Consider the following 12,242-nt stretch of genomic DNA (forward strand, 5'->3'; position numbering starts at 1 on the left):
CTCTGATTGGCTAAGCATGGTGCTGAACTCCCGCCTCCTGGATACCCGTATGTGTACTCTGCGTTAATCCCTTGCGGCTATGTGTTGGCATTGCAACTTGGTTTGTGGCTTGGTGCTGACCTCTTGTGGCTATGTGCGGGAATTACACTTGTTTTTGTGACCTTCAGCGTCTGGGTCTCTCGAACATCTTGACCGCTGTATCTCTAGAATTGACACAAGGAAATAATTGCCATTAGTCATCATGGTTTTTAAAGGACAAATCCAGTGTAAAATGGATCTGGGATATGTTTAGTATGATAACGAGTTGGAATGTTCGTTTGGGAACAAAAAAATGCATATCGACGCATTCTTAGGTTGGCTGTTTTTAGCCAATTCTACCAAAATGCTATAAACTTGGAACGATGGGGGCATGTGTTATGGTAAAAACTAAATTGTTATTTTGAACCACTTAAAAGGCTAGAAGTAGCCTGACTCTTCTTTGATAGTATAATAAGGGTCTTAACATATAAAATGAGTTATTTATATCTTTGTAAGTGTACAAATTGTTTATTAAAAGACATTTTATACACACAATACCATCAGTAATTCACCCGTCGACGCCATCTTGTCTTTAAGACTCGATAGGTAGATTGACAAACACAGAGCTTGTGACATCTGTGAACAACACGCAAGCTCTGTGTTCGCCAATCTACCTATCAAGTCTTAAAAACAAGATGTGTGTGTTTGTGTGTCACTCTGTTCGAGCCTGCACGAGAGTTCAATGTTGTCATTAGCTGTTACGTCTTTCTGACCAATTGCAGTTTTAAGGCCCACCTGGGCTGTACCACTTCTGCAGGGGCCGCTCAGTTACTCCCTTCTAGACTAAATCGACTTGGTTGCGACGTTAACAGTTTGTTAGTGTTGTCGCTGTGTTGAGTGAGTGAGAGGTTGCGGGCACAAAGCTCAGGCTGCCGGACGGCGCTGCAAGGAACTTTTATAAAAGCAATATTGTTATCCCGCAGTAATCAGCCCGACAGCCCCGAAACGTTAACGGCCCACCGGGAATTCTCCCGACCTTCCCGATTACCACTCTGCCACCGTGTGTGCGTGTGTGTGTGTGTGTGGTCGTTATTCGATAGCCTGGTAATGTGTATGGGCCTACGTACAGTAGGAATATTCATACTGGTTTAAATAATAAATGTTAGTATTTCCCATGTTTGCTGAGCAAGAGTTTTGTTTGAAAGTTCAGTGATTGAAACAAATAAAAGCCTGGGCTATTGAAGTTTTACGGAAGGCCTACCACTGTCATGCACCTACCCGACGTCAAGTGGATCGGGTTAAATTCACTGCAGGTCTCTCTTCTTATATCCATCTCAGCACTAATATATATATATATATATATATAGTATATATAATAATATTAATATTATTATAATAATATTGTATATATAATTGTGTATATATATATATATATACAGTGGGGCAAAAAAGTATTTAGTCAGCCACCAATTGTGCAAGTTCTCCCACTTAAAAAGACGAGAGAGGCCTGTAATTTTCATCATAGGTAAACCTCAGCTATGAGAGACAAAATGAAAAAAAAAAATCCAGAAAATCACATTGTCTGATTTTTTAAGAATTTATTTGCAAATTATGGTGGAAAATAAGTATTTGGTCACCTACAAACCAGCAAGATTTCTGGCTGTCACAGACCTGTAACTTCTTCTTTAAGAGGCTCCTCTGTCCTCCACTTGTTACCTGTATTAATGGCACCTGTTTGAACTCCTTATCAGTATAAAATACACCTGTCCACAACCTCAAACAGTCACACTCCAAACTCCACTATGGCCAAGACCAAAGAGTTGTCAAAGGACACCAGAAACACAATCGTAGACCTGCACCAGGCTGGGAAGTCTGAATCTGCAATAAGTAAGCAGCTTGGTGTGAAGAGATCAACTGTGGGAGCAATTATTAGGAAATGGAATACATACAAGACCACTGATAATCTCCCTCGATCTGGGGCTCCACGCAAGATCTCACCCTGTGGGGTCAAAATGATCACAAGAACGGTGAACAAAAATCCCAGAACCACACGGGGGGACCTAGTGAATGACCTCCAGAGAGCTGGGACCAAAGCAACAAAGGCTACCATCACTAACACACTACGCCGCCAGGGATTCAAATCCTGCAGTGCCAGACGTGTCCCCCTGCTAAAGCCAGTGCATGTCCGGGCCCGTTTGAAGTTTTCTAGAGAGCATTTGGATGATCCAGAACAGGATTGGGAGAATGCCATATGGTCAGATGAAACCAAAATAGAACTTTTTGGTAAAAACTCAACTCGTCGTGTTTGGAGGAGAAAGAATGCTGAGTTGCATCCAAAGAACACCATACCTACAGTGAAGCATGGGGGTGGAAACATCATGCTTTGGGGATGTTTTTCTGCCAAGGGACCAGGACGTTTGATCCGTGTGACGGAAAGAATGAATGGGGCCATGTATCGTGAGATTTTGAGTGAAAACCTCCTTCCATCAGCAAGGGCATTGAAGATGAAACGTGGCTGGGTCTTTCAGCATGACAATGACCCCAAACACACCGCCCGGGCAACGAAGGAGTGGCTTCGTAAGAAGCATTTCAAGGTCCTGGAGTGGCCTAGCCAGTCTCCAGATCTCAACCCCATAGAAAATCTTTGGAGGGAGTTGAAAGTCCGTGTGGCCCAAAAACATCACTGCTCTAGAGGAGATCTGCATGGAGGAATGGGCCAAAATACCAGCAGCAGTGTGTGAAAACCTTGTAAAGACTTACAGAAAACGTTTGACCTCTGTCATTGCCAACAAAGGGCATGTAACAAAGTATTGAGATGACCTTTTGCTATTGACCAAATACTTATTTTCCACCATAATTTGCAAATAAATTCTTTAAAAATCAGACAATGGGATTTTCTAGATTTTTTTTTTTCATTTTGTCTCTCATAGCTGAGGTATACCTATGATGAAAATTACAGGCCTCTCTCATCTTTTTAAGTGGGAGAACTTGCACAATTGGAGGCTGACTAAATACTTTTTTGCCCCACTGTACAAGGCCCTTCGTAGATTTTTCTGTATGTGGCCCTGAGAAAAAAGTTTGGACACCCCTGAGATAGATAATACATTGTATCACCTATTGAAACAAGGTTGTTGTCACTATCCTGCAAGAAACACGTCCTTTATTCTGATTAGCTATCAAGTTAGAGCCGGCGATCAGGGAATTATTTTTGAGGTAGGCCTAGTGTTACCATGGTTGACCATTCAGTAGGAAACGGGCGGAGCGCCTCCGAATAACATACTTTTGCTCCTGGGATATACCTGGGATAGTATCCATATTTTTTGTAATTGAATTGCTCAGTATACATGTGATGGTCCATTTTCCTCAGGATGAACATACATTCATGAATCAAACGTCGCTTTCCAGAACATTCATGCATCCTTGCAACCTGAATTTATCCACTTTGTGCCCTTGGAAATTTTAAAAGAACTAAGCAGCACAAAATGCCTATTCATTCGTGAATTCACACAAATCAATAATCCCAACACTTAACAAATCAACAGATCCAGGCGTTAACTCAGATATGATAAATGACAAATATGCAATTAACTATTTTACATAAAAAACAATGACTAGCAACATCGATTAAATAACAGAAGATCAAAACAATAGGGAAATCTTGTTTTTGCGTGCAATCTCACGCAACTCGTCAATGATTTTGTACCACTTCGCTTTCCGTAGAACCAGTTGTTCTGGGTTGGTCCTGTGGGCGGAGTCAGTTAACATGGTGTTTCGAGGGGGAACAGGAATTCCAAATGGGAACCAAATCGGGTGTCTCTGCTTTGCCGGTTCTGCCGTCCTCCTATTGACTTCCATTGAAAAAAAATAGTATTTTAAAAGTAGAATGTCTTATGTATATATATAATAGTATAAAATAATTTACAAATCTGAAAAAAGCGTGCGATTCCAAGCTAATCCGAACATTTTAAAATTGGAATGGAGTCTCTAGGTGCAAAATTGAGGAAAATTTGAGATAGGTCCCAAAGTTTGTAGAGAATAAGAAAGATAGAAAGAAACCTAAGAAGAACAATAGTTGAGCGTGCATACAGCACTCACCTAACTAAAACTATTGCAAATATTTCTAGATATTGTGATGTGAAGGTGATTTCTGAGCTAAATGTGCTAGTGTATTTCCATGGACATTTTCCTTCATCAGACCAGGTTATACAGGTACATACTGTATGTGTGTACAGTATGAACTGTTTCACACGTGTAGGAGCCCTCAACTGTGTGACTGATAAACTGACCATGTGTCACCTCCCAAAGCAACAGTCCCGGTGTTCTTCTGACAGTACCATGTGTAGAAAAGGCCCACGGTTTCACCACATGGGATGTTTTGGTTCTGATTCGAAGAACCAATTTTAATTTTCACTGAGTTTAAATTAATATCCTTCAACCCCGACACTTCAGAGAGGAAGGTAGTGGATATATTGACTCACAGCCTTGGGTGTGTGATTGCTGCCTGCTTTTTTGTACCAACATAGACAGAGAAACAGCAGCCTGTACTTCCTGTCTGTGAGGAACTACGACGAGGGAGTGTACACGTGTGAAGCGACGAACATCCTGGGTCAAGACCGTAATAAGGCCACAATAAGGGTCACCGGTAACTATGCTGTTGCACTTACACACTGTGCTGCAACAATTTCTATTGCAACAATGTCTATTGCAAGTCTATTGCAACACGTCTATTGCAGGCCTGTGAGTGACGCTGAGCTCCTGCTGGCTCCATGCTTCTCCCACTTCCTCCACCAGTGATGCCCATCATCGTGGGCTTTTCTGGGCAGGTGAGCAGCCAGCTGGGGGCCCCTGTGGAGCTGCCCTGCAGAGCGGTGGGGGTCCTGCCCATCACGTACACCTGGACTAGAGACAACACGACGGGCCCCCACACATTGACCACCACCACCATCACAGACGGTGAGGAGAGGCCCAACACAAACTGGTTTTCAAATAGTCCATTCCTAACGTGATAAAGCTTAAAAAACCTCCACATAGAATTGGTCTATAGAAGTTAAGATTAATGCTTACTGTAAACCCCAAACAAATCAGAGCAAAAAATTTAACAAGAAGTCATGATATTTTGTAGATGATGACAAAATTGCAGAAAGTGACTAAATGAGACGTAAATCCTGAGTGACAGATGGAGCTCTGAGGATGTCTGCTGTGCGGTGGACCGACGCAGGTGACTACTACTGTAGGGCAGAGAACCAGGCCGGGAGCGACCGGATACACACTGTCCTCCTTATCACAGGTATCTAAGATAGCACCACAGACACACGCGCACACACACACACACACACACACACACACACACACACACACACACACACACACACACACACACACACACACACACACACACACACACACACACAAAAACACACACACACAAAAACACACACACACAAAAACACACACACACACACACACACACACTCAGACACTCAGACTCACTCACAAACACACACTCACAAACAAAAAATATACACACATATACGCACACATACACGCACACACTTACTCACTCACCAACGGCTTTCATTGTCATCCTTATTGTTTGTGTATATTCAGAAACGTTTTGGTTCACTTGTACTGCCTTACAACAAACTCGTTTGCAATCCTTAATCAGCCGTCTCTTGTCAGCACTTGCTCTGCCAGCCCTTTCACATTGAATACCTTGTTCTTTTTCTCACCTGTTTGTTAGATGAGAAACGCAGGGGTGACACCCGAGAGCAGAGGAGAATGAGTTGGTCTGCTGTAAGTAGGAAGGATCTTTTAAGAAGGTTCATGTGTTCCTTTGCTTTTCCAGTAAAATGATTGATTATTAATTTATTCATCTTTCCTATGAGTTGTCAGAAGACCCCTTTCTTTGTTTCTTTAGAGGACAAATACTAACAAGGAACTCCCAGCTGTCCAAATCAATGGTTCAGTTCTTAAAAATCACTCTGGGATCGACCATGGCTCACATTCAAGTATGTTCACCTGTTAAACCGCACCTGTAAATCTTTCTTTGTTTGCCAATATATACGCTGACTTTTCTCTCTCTTTGACTCAGTGATGTACACGGAACCCATCACCCACAGGACAGACTTAACATTTACATCACTAAAAGAGGCTCTATTCAGAGAACTACACCCGTCAGGGTCACCTGACTACCTGCACCTGCTGGCCCTGCCTGAGGACCAGCCAACCCAGCCTGACACCCAGCCAACCCAGCCTGACTCCCTTCCAGCAAAGCCTGACACCCAGCCAGCCCAGCCTGACACCCAGCCAGCCCAGCTTTCACCCAACAGTCAGATACTGCCACCTCCCCCTTCAACCGCAGACCCCCATACCCTAGACCAAATGGGTCCCCCGCCACATGTTTCATCTCCGTATTCTGAGTCCTACGTTCTCAATAGCCCAGCACCAGGACACCAGGACACCGGGACACCAGGGCACTGGGACACCGGGACTCCAGGACACCAGGACACCGGGCTCCTAGCGACCACCAGCCAAACTCTTCCTCACCACTCCTTCGCTCATTATCATTTAACCAAGATATCCACCGCTAGGCAACTCCAGAACGTTGTTGGCGAGACGTCGGCGAAGCAGAGTGGCAAAGATAAGGAAGTATCCCTCTACCACATGGATCCACCGGCACCGGCCGAGAGGATGGGAGCCAGCCTCATATCCTCCCCTAAGTCGGTGTTTCCTCTCGATAGGTCTTCAGACTCAACAGAGCCCACTACAGCGTTTGTCACCAATAGAGATAATCCGCCGCCCCCAGTGAACCGCCTCGGTCAAGATGCAGTTGCTTTGTCCTTGGCATTGCATGTGACACTCCAAACCTCTCACCAGTCATTGACTCCAAGGACCCACTCAGGAGCCCAGCTTAATCATCCTCCTACCAAAGGGTCCCCCGTGGGGTCGCACCTCGCTCAAGACACACATGGAAGTCCTGGAGATTTGTCACAGGCCGCCCTCGCTAACAATGGCTTGAAAGCAACGCAAAATCCTTCTAGAGGACACTCCACCATAAGCTCCTTCACGCAGTCAGCCCCTGAGCTGCCCCCTACATCAGTCCATGATAAACCCCAAACCACTCCCTTGCCTCCAGCTCCTCCACCCAACCAAGGATCCTCTTGGAACCCCTACAGTCTGTCTCCCACAGGTCCAGTGCCTTCAGCACAACCGCAAACTCCACTTCCATCAATCCGACCGCATAGCCCTTTTCATGCCCCTCATTCTGTGTCCTCCATCGCCACCACCACCTGCACCACCACCACCACTACCACCACCACCCCAACCAACATTACCATCAACAGCACACCAAACAGAACCACCATCACAAACACCACCAACCCAACCACCATCAACAGCAACACCCCCCAAACCATCATAACCAGCCCTCCCACCAGCCCTCCCTCCAGAACCACCAGCACAATCACCACAACCAGCACCTCAACCTCATCCAAGACCGCCCCCACCAGCACCACCACCAGCACCACCGCTCCCCCAATCACCCCCAGCCCCACCACCCCCATTACTCCCAGCACAACCAACAGCACCACCGCCACCCCCATCAGCCCCAGTACCACCACCCCCATCACCCCCAGCAACACCCCCAACAGCATCACCACCCATATTACCCCAAGCACCAGTACCTACCCCAGCACCACCAGCACTACCAGCCCCACCACCCCAAGCACCACCTCCACCAGCACCCTTATTACCCCCGGCACCACCACCAGCCCCATTACCCCCAGCACCACCACCAGCACCACCAGCCCCATTACCCCCAGCACCACCCCCAGGACCACCAGGGATGATCATTTAACTAGCCCTTTCAGAAGGTCAGTCCCTGAGGGTCTGACTCCCAGTCCACAAACCGTGCCTGATGGCATACGTTTAAACATGAGTCAGGCTGTTGAGCCAGCTCTGACCTCTGGGGCCACCAGTAAGCCCCATCCTACTGTTGGACTGAAGACCAACACCTCCCAGTCACCCATGACCAGCGATGACCCCCGGTAAGAGCAAAACCAGCAAACCTTCTGATAAGATAAAATACTACTGATTATATTTTATAATATATTAATCCAAGACATGTCACAGCAGCAGATAGATTGCCAGACCAATTTGCAAACGCACATTAGCCTGAAACCTTTCGGTACATTTTCAGTTTACAAGGTGTGTTTTCAACACGCTCAGACCAAAATGTTTTTTTCAAATATATATATATGTGTGTTTTATCACAGAGGGACACAGAAGTCTTCTTCATGGCTGCCAGGGCTGGAAAAACATGACATCCCCATTGTGGTTGGAGTGGGCGTGTCTCTAGCCTTCATCTTCATCACAATGGCTTTCTATTCGCTGTTTCAGAGCAGTGATCCTTTGCCAATCATTCGAGCAGGTCTGGGTACGCTAAGCCCTGCAACCAGCACCCCTATGTCCCAATTGGCCTTTTACTCTAGCGACAATCTCATAATGCTAGCCTTACAAAAGGCTCGCTGGGAGGGGAACTGAATGTGGAATGTGCAATCTCACGAAGAAGAATGTCTGGAATTTGATACTTGAATTTGTGGATTGAAAGATGGAGGAATGTGTGTTTTTGATGTTCTATGTCTCAGATATTGCTTTGTCAAATTCGTCAAAAAAACTGTATTTCTTCTGCTTGTCGTTGTTGTTGTACTTCTTCTTCTACTATTCTTCTTGTCCTAGGGACCGTGGGGCTAACTGATGCACACCAACGAGGTAATAGTGAGTCAAACATTGTGAGGAACCAATCGGTTCCATTGGTTCCTCACAAGTTGTGAGAAACTTTGAGCCAACAATATATTTCACAATGTCTGAGAGACCAGCTTAAGCCACAATAGATACCACTTTTTCGGTGCATGCACTGTCACTTCCTATGCAAGGTCAGGATGGTATGGTAGTCACTAGACGTTAAGCTGAGTACTGAGGAGGAGGGGACAAATTAGGGTCCCCCCTGGGAATTACCTGACGTAAACAGTTCACAAGAGATCAGAAATAAGTAGGAGGGACCAGAGCTGACCGGATGCTGTCTGATAATACGACCACCGAGTAAGCATTTCGAACCAAGATGGCAGCTTGGTGAATAAGAACCATGATCAGGAGGTTCTTGATAGACATGGCCAGTGTGTCTCTAACAGGATGCTGTCCTCCACAGCTCAGAGGAACGTGGGCGTCCCCATCAGACATGCAGAACAACAGACCGCTGGTAAAACATACGACAACAGGTGATTATCAAATTATAAGTGTGCTGAGTGTATTATTTTTAATAATATTATAATTTCAGGGTGTAATAATTGTTCAGCACAAATCAAAATTAAACTGGCATTTGGAATATATATTACTGCCTTAATAATAATAATTAAAATCATAATGTAGTACCTATCAAGCTCCACAGGTAGAATAAGGCCTGAACACTACCAGGGTTAGGGGTTTCATTCCTACCCATGCTCAGAAGTGTATATGCTTCATGGTATTGTGTGATGCTCTGGATGAAAGTGTAAATGTCATGTATACTTATATAACTAAACAAACTATTCAAATTCGAAAGGGTGCTCATATTAAAAGCAGTGCTGTGTGTTTGCCCACGTGCCTGTGTGTGTGTGTGTGTGTGTGTGTGTGTGTGTGTGTGTGTGTGTGTGTGTGTGTGTGTGTGTGTGTGTGTGTGTGTGTGTGTGTGTGTGTGTGTTTAGAGCATTTGCGGATGACGAGTGTGTAGCGGTGATTGATCAGAGCCCTAATACGTCAGACACCCGTGCCCGGCCGCTGGGGCCCGGTCTGGTAATGGTTCAGATGGAGCCCCCACCTGAAGACCTGAGAGAGAACCACCAGCGTTCCCTAATGGAGGACAATGCTGTCCCCACGGAGACGTTTCCCCTCGGTGCTCTCCTGGACTCACAGGTCAGAGAGATAACTCCCATATGCAGACCAACAAGGCCGGGACAACATCTAGCCCCATGTATATTTGATGCACATTTTCTGTGTGTGTGCTTAGTTTTCTCTTTTTCACATTCTATATTAAAATATATATTCTATAAAATGATCATATATCATAGATATTTTTAGACGTCAAAATAAATGACCAAAAACATTGGGATTACCCCCTCCCTCTCTCCCAGGTGGAGGAGGACAAGGCCTTCAGCCTGCCTCCACCCAGCACTCGGCTCCGATGTGTGGAGGACTGGGTCAGCAGCTGCCTCCACCCGGTCTGCCAGGAGCATCCGACCCGACCTCCTTCTCTGACTCCGCCCTCCTCTCTGCTTCCACCCTCCTCCCTGCCTCCTCCTCTGTCCTCCCTGGCCTCCCACTCAACCTCCCCCACCCTTTCTCTCTGCCCCTCCTCCCCCTCCTCCCTGGCCACTGTACGGGAGGAGAGGCTCCACTCCTCGCTGACCCTCCAGACGCCGGCCGAGCCCACCTCCACCTCCTCCCACACCTCCACCTCCTCCACCCTCCCTGTCCACCACAGCCTCAGCGTCTCCCACACTGTGAGCTCCCCGCTCCTCGTCTCCCATCATGTCTCGCTTGGCTCCACCACTACCGTCACCGTGGATGTCACCTTCCATCCTAGCGCCGCCACTACCATGGCAATTGCGACCAGCACTCACATCAATCCGCGCGTCTCCAACACCCCCACGGCAGCGGGTCCTCTGTTTAACTTCCCATTGGCTAACAGTCAAGAGAGCGACCAATCAGCTTCGAGAATGCCGCACTGCAAGTAGCGAGATCTTACTAGTGATGGATTCAATGATTATTTTCCTTGATTCAGTTCCCGTCGTTCAGTTCGCCAAGAAGAGTCGTTCAGAATCATTCGTTCGTTCAGTCGAGTTTCCGTAGCGGTGAATCGAAACATGTAATTCACAGTTCTCAGCTGAGTCTGACTGACTCAGCTGAGTCAGTCCTCCCTCGTTCTCATTCTCAAACGATCGTGGAAGTCGGTCATCAATCATTATTACAACTTTAACCAAACGCAGCGGGATGGGGGGGTGTAGTTGATTATTGGATGTTTAACATATCAGCAAGATAATAGATTTGATTTAGCAATGATGGTGGGGGTCCCTGTGGAGAACGAACCATGAAAGAACGAGACATATTGACGAGACATTCAAATATTTGATTAATCTGGCATGACACAGAAAGTACAAAGACAGCATGCATTTATCATTTCACTGATATTGAATCGTATTATCGTACGCTCGCTCACTAAGCCTCTTCCCTCTTCACCACTCACAGTCAGTGAACGAACAGCGACTACTGGGTCTGGGAGGAGTCGAGTCTGAGAATGAACGAGACGAACGAGAGAGAAGAATCAGTTTGGTTCGTTCGTGTTAAAGATTTGTTTATTCGAACTGATTTGTTCACGAATAACCCATCACTAGATCTTACTAAGTGTGGCTGAAAAAGTTGTTTATGTGTGTTAGTTAGTGTGGTTGCTACTGCAAGAACATTTACTGTTCTTTCAGCTACAGAAACCATTCAACTATGAAAACGTCCAGCTCTTTAACGACATGATGGCTATATCTCAGCGTTTTTCAACTCTTTCAACGTTTTAAACTATTATGCTTTTTCTGCTTTTTTTTTACAATGTAAGTGACCGCCCAGATACGATTAAGACATCGTAACTAAATACATTTTCATCCGTTCACCTTCATTCAAACCATTTAACCTATCTACACACTTGTATCTTTCAATAATACTAATTATATATTAATTATTAATAATATTAATAATTAATAATAACAGAATTTCGATATAATTTATACTTAATTCAGAATCACAGTTTAAGTTTCATATCGGCTTTCAGTTGGTCTCATTGGTTTACGCTGAGGTTAGAGCGCGGAGGACGTGCAGGCAGTGTTGCTAGATTGGGCGGTTTACCATCTGCGGCATGCACTCTCGCAGTTGTTAGGACGACATGCATTCTAGTTGTACATATTATCTGATCAATTCATTTTCACTGTACAAAAACTAATGTTGATATTTTAGGCCGATAAGAAAACATATTGGAAGATCATTACGTCAATGTATCAGTCAACTTGTGAAAGTATATTTCATCGACAGTGTACTTTAAATAGCCTCTCTTTATTCTCAGCACACTGAGACAATGTTTAATATTGACATATATGTGTTTGAGTAACTTTATTATTTTAATAGTGTCCATAATCAAAGGGATATCA

The sequence above is a fragment of the Pollachius pollachius genome (assembly GCF_949987615.1).
Source record: "Pollachius pollachius genome assembly, chromosome: 1".
Taxonomy (NCBI): Eukaryota; Metazoa; Chordata; class Actinopteri; order Gadiformes; family Gadidae; genus Pollachius; species Pollachius pollachius.